At 38.9% G+C, this 16,446-nt stretch overlaps 1 pseudogene; it reads left to right on the forward strand.

Moving 5' to 3' along the window:
• The first annotated feature begins 11,293 nt into the window (after positions 1-11,293).
• On the forward strand, positions 11,294-11,940 carry LOC102008195 (annotated as a pseudogene).
• The last annotated feature ends 4,506 nt before the right edge of the window (positions 11,941-16,446 follow it).

Below are 16,446 nucleotides of genomic sequence, written 5' to 3' on the forward strand. Positions count from 1 at the left end.
AGAAAATTGATTTTGGATTGCATCAAACGTATTTGGAAATGAAGAGGTAACTCTTATCCCATGAGTACATTAGCCTTCGTATGTCACTAAGTCCTTTGAGAAAAATGGCTACTATCATAGAAATGCTTGTCATGCCAGATTTGTCTAGTTTGTGGTATATGAATCTATTATGTGTGTGTGTGTGTGTGTGTGTGTGTGTGTGTGTGTGAGATTATATTTGCAAACAAGATTGTATTAAGGTCACAGAGTTTCTAGAACAAACCTTGGAGAAAGGTGAGTGTTGTTCCAGGTTGATTGCTACTGGCATGTAGATGCAGGACTTCCTACTGTGAGATTAATGAAAAAAATCACCCACCACTGCCCACATCACTCAGCAACTCATTCTCTCCATAATAGAAAAGAAGTAGAATTTTAAAAACCCAGCAAAGAACACCTTACAGGACTCACTGGAAATAACAAAATAGTAGAATTTTGAATAGAATCATAAAGGTTAGATCTGCAAAAATATCTTAGATGTCATTTAGTCCTGTCTTTTCATTTTACCCAGAATCACAAATCTGGATAAAATCTCATTTAGTCCAGAATCATAACCCCGAATCACCCATCTAAGGGCTTTAATTACTTAATTCAGAGCTGGGCTAGACCTCAGAGAATGTCATGACTGCCTTTCCCAAGTTCTTTGTGACACACTCATCTGTTTTGTAGCTTAAGCTATTACTTATTGAAAGGAACAGTGAGGTGCCTTCTTATCTAACCTACTTCCTGTCCTTCCTCATTGCATCTCGTCTGCTTCCTGGGAGTCTCATCTCAAATGATCACAAGTATACCAGCTTGTGCTACCTCTTACCTTTGTCAGCAATACTCGTGCCTATGCCTGGAGACCCTTACCTTTTCCCATGCCCATCTGAGGCAGTTGCTCATCTATCCTCCTTAGTCAAATCCCACTTCTGCTACAGAGCTTTACCTACTTAGTCTTAACAGAATTTCTCAGTGCAATTATTTTCTATTCATGTATATTAACATTGGGTTTGTTGTAGCATTTGCATGTATGCGTATGACACCCTTCAGTCATATCCATCTCATTACCCTTTGTTAAACTCCCTCCAGCCTCCCGCTTAGTCCTGACACACATTGATGGTTCTTGAATTTCTAAAGCATTTACAGTTCACAACTCTGCAAGTTAGCCTAGCTAATCTTTCAAACTAACTTTAAAAAGTACAGGTTCTTGGAATCTACCTTTTTTCCTTCTCTACATTGTCCTTTTGGGTATGTCTGGCGTGGAGCCCAGGAATCTATATCAAAACAAAAACAAACAACAAAACCTTCAAGGTATTTCTGATAAACAGAGGTTTTGGAACTAATGATCTAAAACATAAGAATTTGAAGTTTGGGGGCTGGGGATTTAGCTCAGCAGCACAGCGCCTGCTTGGCAAGCGCAAGATCGTGAGTTTGATTCCCCGTACTGGAAAACAACAACAACAACAACAACAAAAAAGAATTTAAAGTTTGTTTTGCAGGAAAGCTTTCTCCATGTGAGTTTGTTTTCTTTTTTAACCTGCGATGTGAATTGTACTGAGGTTGAGGGAGGTGGGAAAGGCGGGAGGGTGGTAAAATCTGTTCCCAAAGAAGTGCTGGGATACAAGTCCCTTGAAAGAGTAGCAACTCAATGTGGAAGGCAACCCTAGTGAGAATAAAAATGAAGGGAATCTCCACAATGCTGCTAGTTAGATAAAAACCATTTGATATTAAAAATGTAAAGCATTCTAAAGTCTAGCATAGCTCACAGAGTTTAAATGAGTATGTATTCAGTCTGAGTGTTGGCAAATATTTCCAGAGACCCTTGTAATTCTGTTTCAATGTTGGCTCCACTCTGTTTTGCTTCTGGATTTGCTTGGTTTTCAAACTTGAGTGTTTTTAGAATCTTCTGGAGGACTGGGTGAGACACCTCTATAAATGTGCTGTCCCAGGTGGTGTTGGTGCTGCAAACTTTATTCTTCATTTGCTTCCAGGATCACATCTTCTGCTGCACTAGACAGTCGTCTTAAGAGTTCTCTGCTAGCATCTCCAACAGTACATCGTCCTGGGATTGCTCACCTTAGACCTGTTCTCCATGTACACTCACTTCCTAGGTGTTCCTTTCCACTCCAGTGGCATTAAACACCATCTGTTTATAAATTCAAATAGATACTTGTAACTTTTCACTTCCCTTCAACTCAAGAACTATATTCAGTTGTCTATGAGATTTCTTCTCTTATGTGTTAAGTAGACTTTTTTTTTCAATTTGCTTGACCAAAACTTAACCCTTGATTCTGTTCTTCAACTTTCTCTTCTCTTAGCTTTCATTTCAGTGATTAACATGGTTAGCTAGCCCTGACACTCTGGAATCATCCTTATCTCTTATTTTCTGTGATAGTTAATTTTATGTATCAAATTAACTGGGGCACAGGGCATGGCCAAATTAATTGGGACACTTTTCATTACTGGGACAAAATACCCAACATCCACAATTTAAAGAAGAAGAGCTTTATCTTGGCTCATGTTTGAATCCATACTCAACTGGCTCCAGGGCAGAAAGGTGTGACACAGGGCATGGAGGCAGACAGCTGTTGATGGCACAGCATCCAGGAAGCAGAGGTCAGGAGAGGAACTGGGAAGGGTACAGCATATGCTTCCAGATCATGCCCACAGTGACCTGCCACTTCTGTTTAGATCACATTTCCTACCAGCTAGTCAGCTATACCACACTAATAATCCAATTATGTTTCAAGAGTCCCAATATTGAGCTCATGAGGCTTTGTGGGGCATATCCAGCGATAAACCATAACGCAGGGTACCAAGATTACTCAAATACTATTTCTCTCTCTCTCTCTCTCTCTCTCTCTGTGTGTGTGTGTGTGTGTGTGTGTGTTTAAGGGTGTTTCCAGATGAGATTAACACTTGAATTGTAAACCAAGTAAAGTTGATTGTCCTCCCCAGTGTGGATGGGCATATTCCAACCTGTGATATAAAAAAGGAGGTAGAAGAGAATATTTACTTTTTCTTTCTGCCTTTCTCTCCTTCCCTCCCTCTGACTGCATGAGATGGGACATTGGTCTTCTGCCCTTGCACTAGAACTCACACCATTTTCTCTCCTGTTTTTTAGGCCTTCAGACTCAGTATTATATTCAGACTGGTATTATATCATTAGCTTTCTTGGGTATAATGTTTTATCTTGGTTGTCAACTTGACTAAATTGACAGACATCTAGAAAATTGGAAAAGCACACTTCTGAGCATGCCCATGAGGATGTTTCTCCAGAGACACTGGCACGTAGGTCAGTGAACTGAGGGAGAAGATCAGTGACACTATCCAGTAGGCTGGGGGTCTAGATGAAGCAAAACACAAAAAGGGAAATCTTGCTCAAGTGCGTACAAGCTTGATTTTTCTTGAGCTGCCATTTCTCATCAATATCAGACCATAGCTTCCTCAGCCTTGAAACAAGGACTCCTATGAGTGACTCTGCAGGGAGCTTCTTGGTATTCTGCTTCAGACTGGAGCTGTGTCATTGACAAGCAGTGACCCTCTTTCTGTCCTTTATACATTATCCAGGCTACCCACCCTTAGGACAGGTAGCACTCACACCCAGGGAGTGATCCTAGTGTCACACCATGAATCAAAACCAGCATCACATCATTGATCTCAGTATTACAAACTCTAGATCCAGCCATCTTTGGAAAGCTCCACCTATGACCGCATGAGGCTTTGGGGGAACATTAGATACAAGCCATAATATTTAATGTATAATACATTTGACTAGTACTTTCTAGCCTCCCATCAATGAATCCTGTCGATTCTACCTTCAACATACATCCCAAATATGATCACTTATCATATCCTTTCCAAGACATAGACCATTCCTGGACTATCACTACTAAGGAATGTAATATACTAATGTCTCATCTAGATAACTGTAGTAGCATCTTAGCTGTTTTTTCATCTACCCCCCCATTCTATTCTAACTATGGCAGTCAGATCATGCCACCCTCCTGCACAAAATCTCTAATAGCTCTCATCATACTGTTTTTAGTGGGCCTATGAGGCTATATGTGAATTGGGCCCTGCTCACTCTCCAGCCTGCTATTCCTACACTTGTCCTCTATATTCTGTGCTTCCTGCTCTACATGTGTAATGAGTAGGTTTCTGTCTTGGTGCCTTCACATTGGTTCATCTCCCAGAAATTTATGTGATTCATACCTCTTCTTTATTCATACTTCTGCCCCCAAAGTCATCTCCCTTGAGAAAATATCCTGATATTCTTTTCAAAGTCCTTCACACATAGATCGATCTGCATTTATTTATATCTGTCTTTCTTCTAGAATGTACAACTTTGAAGAGCAGGAATTTTCCTTTCCTATTTTGTTTGCCCTTAGCTGCACCTAGGCCATATTTGTAAGGAGGCCATAAACATTTGTTGAATAAATACAGTTAAGATGCATTTATGATAGTGACACTGGGTGGAAAGATCAAAAGAATGCAACAAGAAAAATTTTAAAAGGAAGAAATGGCTTTAAAGCTGATGGGAAAAATGTAAGTTTTGAATAGATAGAATTCACATGGATCAAAGACGTAGGCTCAAAGATTATGAGATCAGTAGGCTATTAGAAAGGGTAAAATAAATGGTATGAGGTGGTAGACAACGGTAAGGATTTTGGTGGCATGTGTATTGTCCTAAAGGTTTTCAAAGCCATTACCAAATAACAACCACCACAGCAGCAGCAGCAGCAGCAGCAGCAGCAGCAGCATCAGTAACAGCAGCAACAACAACAAGAACAAAATCACAAACACTGTGCTGGCAAAGAAATAAAGGAAAAACAGGAAAAGCAGCTTCTAAATGTGGAGCAGAATTCTGCTCCAGCTGTCGGTTTACAATTGCTGAAAGCATACAAATTCTATGGAAATGCAATTTGGTCCTTCTAATTACTCGTTATAAATGTAAAAATGCCAGTACAAGTCACAGAAACCGCAGTGAATGAGGAAAGAATTTAGCCTTTGGGGTTCTAGAAGATTCTCTTTCACTGACCCATCTGTGACTTTCGATCAACTAATTAGCTGTTGTAGGCTTCCACTCATTCACTCTTGGTTGTAGATAAAAATGTCACTTCCTGGGGTACAGACAAATGTATGTTTTTAATTCTCTAGAGTAAAGGTGCCTTATAAAATTGAAATAATTGATATGACATTGTAAAGCATTTAATTTCTTAGAAAAAGTATCTTTAAAAGTATATTTTATGTCTTCTCCTTTATTTTGCCTAAAGAAAATCAGGCATACCTTCAACCAAATCTGGCGTTTTAATCCATGTCCTATCCATAGGAAATGCATAATGAATGTATTGATGAATTACTATGCAAACTGAGAAGCTGCATGCTGACTTGCTCTAGGATTCAATTAAAATTAAGCCAAATTATTTTGAATAATCAAATGCTGTTTTGAATAAGTAATTCAAGTAAACAATACAATTAGTAAAAAGCGATGGTGATGAAGTTGAGTGGGAGAAATTCTTATAAATATATAATCTATATTTTTTAAATATAATTTCAGAGTTCATAAAATGGTAGTTTGTTGGAGTATAAAAGTTTATGCTGGAATTAATAATGAGTTTCTGAATAACAGCTAAGAAGTCATTTTAGTTCTCAGTGCTTACATAACCTTTGTTGGTAATATAGGTCTAATAAAATTTTAATGTTTTTATAGTGTTACATTTAGTGCTACTGTTAAGACTGTCCTTGATCAGTAGATAAGTCCAGAGCTAATACAAAAGTTGGTGGTAAATCTATAGCATATTAAAAGCTCAATGGAAGCAATACAGGAAAATATTCATGTGATATGGCTAAGAAATCCAGCCATCCATATTTGTTTTGAATATCTGAACATGGATATTTTCATGATATGTTATCATGTCTTAAGTTACTTTTGGGATAACCTGTGGTTCAACTTCAAGGGAAAAATACAATTTTTATTGTTTAGATGGAAGTATAAAGGAGGCTAATGTTGTTATAAACTTGAGACATTAAGTTAAAGAAGAAAAATGATTTCCAAACTGATGAAGCATAGGATTGTAGAGGTTGGAGAGCTCAAACTCATAACTACATCCACAAGCTCCTCTCCTCCTCTAACCTAAATTCATACTGTTCTAGTTTGAAAATTTTCCTGCTTGTCTTGGTAGTGGGCAGAGAAACTTTACTGTGAGTTACTTATTTATTTTGCACATTTTAGAAACCTAGCAAACCACTGAGGAAGATGTGAAATGTATTGGCTATTCTTCCTGTCCTTCGGATGCACTGAGCAGTATGGTGATGAAAATATGTTTAATACTGGAATGGCAGGGTGAGTCTTGACTTCATCAGTCTTATTAGTGAAGCCGTCAATAAAAGTTTCCTTTCAGGAATTTAAACAACTAATTCAACTGGTTGTTAAGTTTTTTATGTTTTTGAGATGGGGGGTCTCATGTTCTCTGTATTGGCCATGAACTCTTGAGCTCAACTGATTGCTCTACCTCGGCCTCCCCCGTAGCTGGGAGGTGTGCTACTGTGCTTTTGATTACTAGATGATTATTCTTTCAATCAGTGTTCATGTGATATATATAGCTATGTGCCAGGCATAATATATATATATAAAATAAGGACACAAACATTTTTTATTTCTTAGAAACTTTGGTATCTTTACATGATTATGTGAGCAACTGATCTCATGAATCTTCTTTGTAGATCTTATGGGAAAAAAAATCTCAGGTCTGTGTGTCTTGAGCAAAGGCAGATGTATTTAATTCATGAACACTCCAAAATTATGTATATAATTAATTTTACTTCTTTGAGTTGGTTGCTAGGAAGCTCAGTCAAAATTATGACCCATATCTAATAAAGTATGCAAGAACTATGGAAAAGATGTTGGAAGGTAATTGTATCTGTGGCTTTATCTTTTCCTCTCTCTTCATTTAATTTTTTTCAGTACTTGAAGTTGAACATAGGATGTTTTGCACACTAGACAAACCCAGTGTCACTGATGCAGACCCCCAACCCCTTCATTCTGTGATTTTCCTGTAATTTTTAATACTTGTATTAGAGTTCTTTAGAGAAACAGAACCAATAGAATGTCCATGCCTGTCTCTCCTCTGTTTATTTATTTTAAGGAATTGGCCCAGACATTGTGGGCACTTACAAGTCTTTAGGATTGGCTGGCAGGCTGGGGACTCAGGTAAGAGTGGATGTGGCAGAGAGAGCTCAGCCTTTTTATAACAAAACCTTCAATTGATTGGAAGAGATCCAGTGATACTACTTTCTTTACTCAAACTCTACTGATTTAAATACTAATCTCATCTGAAAAAACCCTTCATAGAATCATCCAGAATAATGTTGGGCTAAATAACCAGTTACTGTGGCCTAGCCTGATTGATGCATACAACTATTGCAATGCTCTGTATTTTTTAACCCTCTTTCAGGCCTTTGAAATGAGGCAGTGTTATACAATGTACCTCCAGGAAAATACAATTTTTCTTTTCAGAAATTTATGAAAGATGTGGCTTTGCTTTTGGTCTTCTTTAGCCCTGACATTGTATCATTTGGGATGGTTACCTCTTTATCCCTGTGGCAATGCAGAGCTGTACGTGGCTTAAAGTCAGCAAGCCAGTTGTCCCTGCCACATCAAACAGATGCTTCTGCTCAGGCCCTCCGGTGCATATGCCTCTCTGGAGATTTAAAGCTCTGAGTATTCCCTAAGTAAGTAATAAATAAACACTTAGTCTTTAATTCCCTAGTTGCCTTAGTTAAGCCTCTCGATCACAGTGACTGGAAACACACCTCTCACTTGGTAAGAAAGAAGGGAGTTCACTAGAAAGATCAAATGAAGTTAGGGTGGCAGGAGTTAGAAACTAAAAAGAATTATATGATAGAGACCTTGGAAGTTAAATATATGTTGTGATTTTGAAGGTTAGTTGATTTTGGTACACATAATAACTGGACAGGAATCTCTTCCTTCTGTTGCACCTAAATTTCTGAGGCAGAGATTGAAACAACCCTTCTGTTGTTTATTAGAGAAACTTCTCAGCTGGGAGCAGGAAGTGTGTCTTGGTCAGATGTCTTTTACCAGGCTATGAGGTCATGAGCAGGAGAGCAGGGTCTACAGCAGAAATATGATTTTGGGGTCCATCATTGTGTGTGTGTGTATGTGTGTGTATGTAGAGGGGAGAGGGAGGATGGAAGGGAGAGAGGACAGAGCTAGGGGAAGAAAAGGGAGAGAGAAGCGATATTAAAGTAGGGTCTTTCTCAGTGAACAGATGCTGGGGTTGGGTAGATACCATAAACCTTGTTTATGATGGCCTTTTCTCTCATAATTAGTGGTGTCAATCCACTTAGAATAAAAACAAAGAAGAATTCATAATATTAGCATGTGGAAATGTTCTTAAGAGTCTCACTAGTCAATTTCCTCACCCTACATTCCTTAGAGATATTTTTATTAAAAAGTTTTATTGAAGTAGTGTAAAAATAAAAGAATAGAAATGTGTCATGTGCAATGCAAGTCTTTTTTGCCAACATGAGCTCTAACACCACTAGCCCCAGTTCTACCCAGTAGAGGTTGTATGCTCAGTTTGGTAGGTAGCCTTCATATATTTTCTTTAACTATATGGTTATCTTTATTTGTAGAACAGCTGAGACATGTAAGATAGTGCCATTCAGGAAACTTGTAGTTGTAAGTGAGAGAAAACTTGATGAAAGCTAACTTAATTCATGAGCATATTTCTTACCTTAGAATCAGGAGGTCTGAAGGGAGTGTGTCTCCAGGCACAGTGTGATCAGGGTCTTTGGCTTCTTAAGCACTGCGCTCCTATATTTGTTGCCTGGTTTTCAGTTGCCTTCCTTCATGGTGGCTGCAGGGATATTGATAGCATGTGGGACACATGCTTCCTTCCTTGTTCATATCCACTGCTGAAGGAAAACGTTTTCTCAGCATGGAATAATTTGATTGGACCAAATTAAATCTTGTGTGACCTCTGATCAGTAGCAGTTGTGGTGCTAGCATTGCCGTACATTGATGGGTTTAAACTTGGAGTACTGTACAATCACTGATGAGCGAATGGGATTTCCACGATCATTTTAGATTAATCAGAATCCACTTCTGGAGCTGGAATAGGGTCAGTTTCTCTGAGTTTGTGACCAGCGTGGGAAGGTATGAATGCATATTGAGATTATGAGAAAAGAGAAGATGGTTGTTGGGTAGGCAACCAACAGTGTCACATGAGGATGTAACACGTGTGTTATTCTTCATCCCCACTATAAGACCATATTATACACACAATTTGATTTTTTTTGAGTAAGGAGTTATTTTGAAATTTTTAAAGTAAGAACTGAAGGTTATAATTTATAGATTTATAAGGAACATGGTCACTAGGATGCTTATGAAAAGTGGAAATAGACATTTTTATGGAATCTGATCATAAACAGTGGCCAGAGAAAGATAATGCTTTAGGTTTTTAGTAGCCAATTATATCCCAAGGGGAGAGAATCTCAATTAGAATATCTGAGGGGCAGGAAGGGCATGTGGCTGATAGAGGGCAGCCTTAGAAGTATCATTGTCCCTTGCTGCTGCCTGGCTACTGCAGCCAGTCACTCACTTGTAACTCTACTTGGCAACCACCCTGAGTCGTGAAATGGCAAAGTATCAGCTGGTGGGTCACAGTTGAATTTAATTGTATATTATGCCAGTTATTGATAATTTAACTGTATGTTATACCAAGGTTATTGTTAATGTTGAGAAACTCTATCTAGCTTTTCTAAATATTGCTGGGTATTAGCAACTTGAATTTCACAATGACACATAATTAAATGCAGTACTTTAGCACTGGACAGCTCAGTCATTATTAGCAAATTGGTCCATGTGTCAAAGCTGATTGCACTTCAAGTTCCAGGTGGTTCTCAAGGGCATCCAAGGATAACTGAACTAGCGCCATAGGCAACATGACAGAGTAGAAGTTGACTTTGTTTCATGCCCAGCATCTCCCAGTGGTTAGGGTAGAATAGAGTGATCCTTACATCAATGTCTTCTGTGATGGGTCTGGCTTGGAGGTAGGCAGGTGAAGGAATCATGGGAGGTGAAATGGTACTGTACCACATAACTGCTAGGTAAAGCTGGAGGAGTAATGGTTAGCAGAAGCATTATAGAGTAGGGCATCTGCTGTACCACTGTTAACTGGGAGCTACAGAGCAATGAAAAGCCTTTACCTGGGGGGTTTCCAGGGAAAGAGAATCCTCAGTGGTGAGCCAAATCCTCAGGAGAAAGAGACCAAACTCAGGCAGTCTGCTTCTGCTTGACGGCTCACAGGAACGGAGCCTCTGTGGGCCTCAGCACTTTGGCTGTTGGGAACACAGGAAGAGGGTGCTGGGGGTAGGCACTAGTGATCTGTGCTTTTGCTCCTGCTCTCTGGGCATCAGTTTGTCATCTCTGCAGTGGAGCTGAAAATATTTAACCTGTAAGACTGTTGTGAGGATAAGCTGGTGTTCTTCTTCAATGTACCCTTTGTTTTAAAGTTGTTTTTCCAACCTTGCATAAATAATGTAAGATTATCCGCTAAGTGAAGCTGACCTCAACTATGGGAAAAGAAGAAAGATTCTTGGCTTCTGTATTTTCCCTTTGTCGCCACTGTCCTTCTTCTGTACCCCTGATTGTTGGCTTAAAGAAAAGGTCATCAACTTGGCCACCGCATTCTTGAACTGCTGCCAACCCTTGGTTATATGCATGGCATCACTGAGAATTCCCAAGGCTCCACTTGCTTTTTAAAGCCTTTAAAATCACTTGCTGATGCTTATCAACCGCTACTATTAATGGATAATGACAAAAAGCAGAGATGCCTTCCTAGATCTGACAGCATAAAATCAATCTAGCCTGGGCCATTTTCTTGGTAAGGAATGTTAAAAAGTTGTGGAAGTCAAGCAACATATTTTTCAACTTTTACTTCATAATAAAATTTTCTGTGATAATTTTAAGTGCTAAACTACCATTCTTGCCTGGTTTTTGGTGAATAATAACTCATATAATGAGTTGAACTCTGAGAAAAAGAAAATATGTTAGAAGAATTTCAAAATCTTTAATGAATTTTTGAACTTAAATATTTATAAATACTTTTAGAAGGTGGGCCTGATGTTACTGAAGAGGCTGGAGGGAATACAGCATGTTTGTTTGGATTTGTGGATGCTGTCATCAAACCGTCATCTTTGATTATGAAAATCTACTCTATAAAAATCACAGTGTACTTCAGAATATCATATGGCAGGAGCTGAGAGAGGGAATTGTCTTACATGTTCACCGTGGGCACTGCCGCTATTCGGGACCAGTTGGGCTTTGCTTTTGGGTTTTAGCTGGAGTTGGGAAGTTTTGACCAAAGATCTTTTGGCTGATGAGTTTTGCCTCCCTCCCAGAGGGTTTGTTACTGCTTCCTATAGTCGTGTAGAAATAGCACTTCCCACAGGGAAAGAAAAGAAGGAAGAACAGGTCATCAAGCCTCAGGTGGTTGAAGGAGAGATGTATTTGATGTCTGTAACATCTTTGCATCCTCCAATGATACTTTCATCCACATCCCTGATCTTTATGGCAAGAAAACCATCTGTCTCATGACTGGTGGATGAGGTGAGGGCAGATCAAGACAAATCCTTTCTGTAAGCTGCTGTGTTGGCCACCCAGGATGTGACCCAGAGGTGCAAGGAGTGTGGCATCACTGCCCTGCATATCAAACTTCGGGCCACGGGAGAAACAAGACTAAGACCCCAGGACCTGGTGCTCAGGCAAGCCCTCAGCTTGCTTGCTCTGGTATGAAGATACTGAGGATTGAGGGTGTCTCTCCCATCCCAATGGCCAGCACCCTCAGGAAGGGAGGTCACCAGTCACCATCTGTGAACAAGACTGATGTTTTCTGATAGCTAAAAAACAAACAAACCAAACCTGAAAAGAACCCAAACTCCTTGTCTGAAGTCATAGCAATAAACATTGACTTAGAAATTTTCTGCCTGAAATGAAAATCCAGTAGATACTTACTGAGTTCTTATTATATGGAAAACTCTATATTATCGACTAGACGTATGACTAGAAATCTAATCTTTAAGGGATCTCAGCATTTAGTGACTGTCTGTCTGTCCATCTATCTATCTAAAATAGCAAAAAAATTTCTTCAGTACCATGGCCACTCTATCACTGAGCTATATCCTTAGCCATTTTGCTTCCTAACATTAAGACAGAATCTTGAAAAAAAAAAAAAAAAAAAAAAAAAAAAAAAAAATCGACAGAATCTTGTTATGTTGCTTAGGCAGTCCTTGCCTTGTGATCCTCCTACTTCAGCCTGTTGAGTAGTTGGGATTATAGGTATGCACCACCAAGCCTGGCTAAATAGTTTTAAATAGCACCATAATTCTTTTGCACAGGCTGATTAATTTCCCTGAAAAGGAGCTCATTGATCTTTTTCTTGAGGGATAAAAGCCTGCATTTTCAGAGCTGAAGGGGAGAAAGGGACTGAGAGTTTTGTGGTTGTAGAATGCAGCCATCCACTGTCTTAGTTCCATAACAGTGCCGCTTTTTAGCTTTGCTTGGAGGACAGAACCAGCGCAGCTCTCCAGTGGCAAACATTCTCTTCTTATCCTGTGTTTGCAGAGAAGAGGGGACCTGGAACTGTATTCTTTTTTCCCATGGAGCTCTACTCTTGATGCAGAAATTCAAGAAGTTCAAGAAATCCCTGTGTGTTTAGCTCTGTGCCACACCCCGCCGAGGAGGTAGGCTTTGTCTCTTATTCTTGAAACTTTCTTGCTTATCCATTTTTCAGCTTCCAAAATGTGTTAACATCAGTTATTGTCATTTCTGTCATCAGGGTTCTTATAATTTTGGATTTATTAGTGCTTATTCATTTACTTTCATAATTTTAGCTTTTAGGAAAAAGTGGAAGTAATTCTTTTTGTACAAAAATATGTACAATTACCTAGGTTTAACCCCCTGAGGTCCTTGAACACAACTGAGATCTTATGTCCCTGCAACATCACTGTCAGATCACTCTGTGTGTTGGTCAGAATGATTCTTGGCATAGCTTGCCACGATCCATATTGACCCAGTGAGAAACATCTTATTCTACAGTACCTTCCACTTTCCAGGTTGGAAGCAACCAAATGACCTTGGTATGTTGGCTATTGTGGTAGATACATTGTGTCAACTTGAGGAGTGTAGAAGCTTAACTAAATAATTCAGCAGTTCTACATCCTGGGGTGAAAAGGACATGCCCTTCCTGCTCTAGGATATTGTTCATTGTGTCAACTTGAGAAGTTTAAAAGTTCAACTAAGTGTTTCAGCAGGGGGCCAGGGTCCTTACTTTGTGAGCATCCTCAGCTTGTGGAAGAGGAGGGCATCGAGATGGTGTGGGTGGACAGCTGATATACAATATAAGGAGGGAAATGAGGCTTGCTCCCTGCCATTTTTGCTCTTGCTGCTTTTGCTGTCTTGCGCCGCCTTGAAGTGTTGCTGCTGTGCTCTGCCACCCTGCCTTGGAGCCAGTTGATTATAGAATAAATCCTCCACAAACTAAGCTAAATAAACCTTTCCTTCCTTAATTTTGGGCATTGGATATTTTGTCTCAGCAACGAGAGAAACGTAACCAAGACATTGGTCTTGAAGGAGTCTGGGCTCCAATTGCTCTCTGGAGAGTGCAGGCACACAGGTAAGTAATCATGACACAGCAGTGGCCCTGTTTTGTACACTGTGTATGTATGTTATGAGGTGTTCAGTAACCAAATAGCAGACGTCTCTGAGTCTTGGCTTGAGCAAAGTGACAGAATGGCCGGGATTTAATAACACGGATTCCAGAGCCAAGTGGCCCCGACCAAATCCTGGTTCTAGGATCTTTGCAGACTTCACACAACTCATTTAATCTTTTGGTATCTCAGTTTAGTTCTTTGTAAAACAGAGATAACAAGAGTAACTCTCTTGCATGTTTGTAAAAATTAGATGAATATAGATGCAATGATATAGTACTTTATTCAATGAATTAATATAAACACATTCTGCAACACTTGAACATGCTACACACACACACACACACACACACACACACACACACACACACAGAGTTTAGAACAGTGCCAGGAACAGAAAAGCACTATATAGCTATTTGTGATTATTTTCCGATATCTAAGTGTCTTCCATAGCTGGCGCTCTTAGCTGGCACACCATAGCTCCTGCTGAGTGATCGTCTTTTAGGCATGTTTTTTTCCCATTGCTTTCACATGGATTTCTGTCTGGTGTGACAGTGCGCTCTGTACGTGAAGACTGCAAAAAAAAAAAAAAAATAAGGCTTGATATTATAGTGACTACTTCCTACACACTTGGGGAAGAACCAAGTCTAGGAGTTAGTGACTTTTATTTTGATAGTTCCTATAACTGATTATTATGGTTAACAGTTTAGCCCACAGTTGTTTCGGGGGATGGTTTGACATTTGTAAAACTCAGTAGTTCCAGGAATATCACTTAAAAGCCTACATAGTGTCCTCATCATAATCTGCCAAACAACATAATAGATGTCTGGCACAGACCCGGGAAGGACAGAAAATTTTCTTTCTGCTTTCAAGACCCTGACCTTCCTACCTTTCATTACTGCAAGATGTTATTTACATCCAGAGTACACTCTATGGCATTCTACGTGCATTATGTGGGCAAAAATATCAAAAGGAAAGACAGAGATTATTATGCTGTTGTCCTGATGTTATAACTCTTGCCATTTTGCAAAAGAGACTTAAAAATATTGAAAATTTCTTAGTAATTTTATGAAAGCATAATACATTTCCTAAATTCTTTATTGAATGAGAAAGCAGATCAGGGATTCTTTATTGAATGATCAGATCAGATCAGTGAGAAAGGAGGAGTCTCTGCCAGATGGATAGAGATCTTATTTTGGGGTGATGACAATGTTCTGAAGGTAGATAGAGGTGGTAGTTGCATGTATTGTGAAAATACTGATGTCACTGAATTGTTTACTTTAAAATGGTCAATTTTATTTTATGTGAATTTTGCATCAATGAAGAAAAAGCAAAGGAGAAACAAAACTTCTAAATCCCAACTTTTCCAAGACTTGGTCTCATAAAACAGCAGGCCATTTGCTTTAAAACAAAACAAAAGACCCTTCAAACATGGGTTAGGGTTAGGGTTAGTTAGGATACTCTTATTATCCTTTATTTCCCAATGCTGAGGATTGAACCCAGGGCCTTGCACTGCTGGCAAGTGCTCTAACACTCAGCTATATCCCAGGTCTTGTTATTTTATTTTCTGAGACAGGATTTTGCTATATTGCCTCAGCCTCCCCAGTGGCTGGGATTACAGATCTGTATTACTATGCCCGATTAATCTAGTTATTCTTTAACCTTTAAGATTTTTAGACATGTTTATTACTTTTCAGAAAGAGCATGACATGTTGCCTACCCCTGAGACCTCATGACTACAGATTTGAGACATAAGGGACTGTCAGCAATCCTGTTTTCTCATGTCAGCTGTACAACTTTTGTGTGCCAGTAATGATATTTTCATCTCTGCGAGGATGGATTTGATTGTACACACTACACGCTCTTCAATTTGGCTTATAGTGACTCTAAATACTCACCATCTATATTCTTTGGCTTGCTATTTATTGTTTCTCTCCTCTATTATGTTATGAGAATGTATTTCTTTAATTATGAAAAATGTAGCTCAGCACCAAGGGGATTCATGTTCTTGGTGTGGGGGTCAAACAGTGTCTTTTCCTGCAGCAATATATAAGCTGTAAAGCAGGTTATATCTGATTATCTCATATTTAAGTTATGGGGAGATATAATAGTTTATACAGGAGCTTTTTGCCATGAACATTCTTTTAAAAAAATCTCTCAAAGCCCTGTGCTCAGGATCCATGGGCACAGAAACTTGTATTATGTAGAATATTTTTAATTTAAGTATATGTTAGGGAGTGATACACTTATATGTGAATAAAATGTATAGTGATCAAATCAGAGTAATTAGTATTTTCATTTCCTTGAACATTTTTTATTTCTTTGTGTTGCAAACCTTTGAACTTTTCTTTTCTAGTTCTTTATAAAAAACATAATAATTTTTTGTGAACTACAGTATTAGACTAATGGTTTTTATGATGTAAGGAATTGTGTTGAATTGACATTATTTTCTCTTTTCTTCCAGTTCAGTTGAAAATATTCTCAACTTCTAGGAGGAAAAACAGTTATTTTGCTAAAGTCCTGGTCTATTGCTACAATCCATGTGAGAAAAGGACTATGAACTGTTGAGTCTCAACTGCCTGTTCAACCCAAGCAACCCGGGTTCAACTCTAACTTTATCACCTCCTGCCTGTGATTTTTGACAAATAGTCATTACTAACATAGGGGACGATATATTTGAAGTCTCCCACTGGA

This window comes from Chinchilla lanigera, unplaced genomic scaffold (genome assembly GCF_000276665.1).
Source record: "Chinchilla lanigera isolate Chin_1 unplaced genomic scaffold, ChiLan1.0 scaffold00008, whole genome shotgun sequence".
Taxonomy (NCBI): domain Eukaryota; kingdom Metazoa; phylum Chordata; class Mammalia; order Rodentia; family Chinchillidae; genus Chinchilla; species Chinchilla lanigera.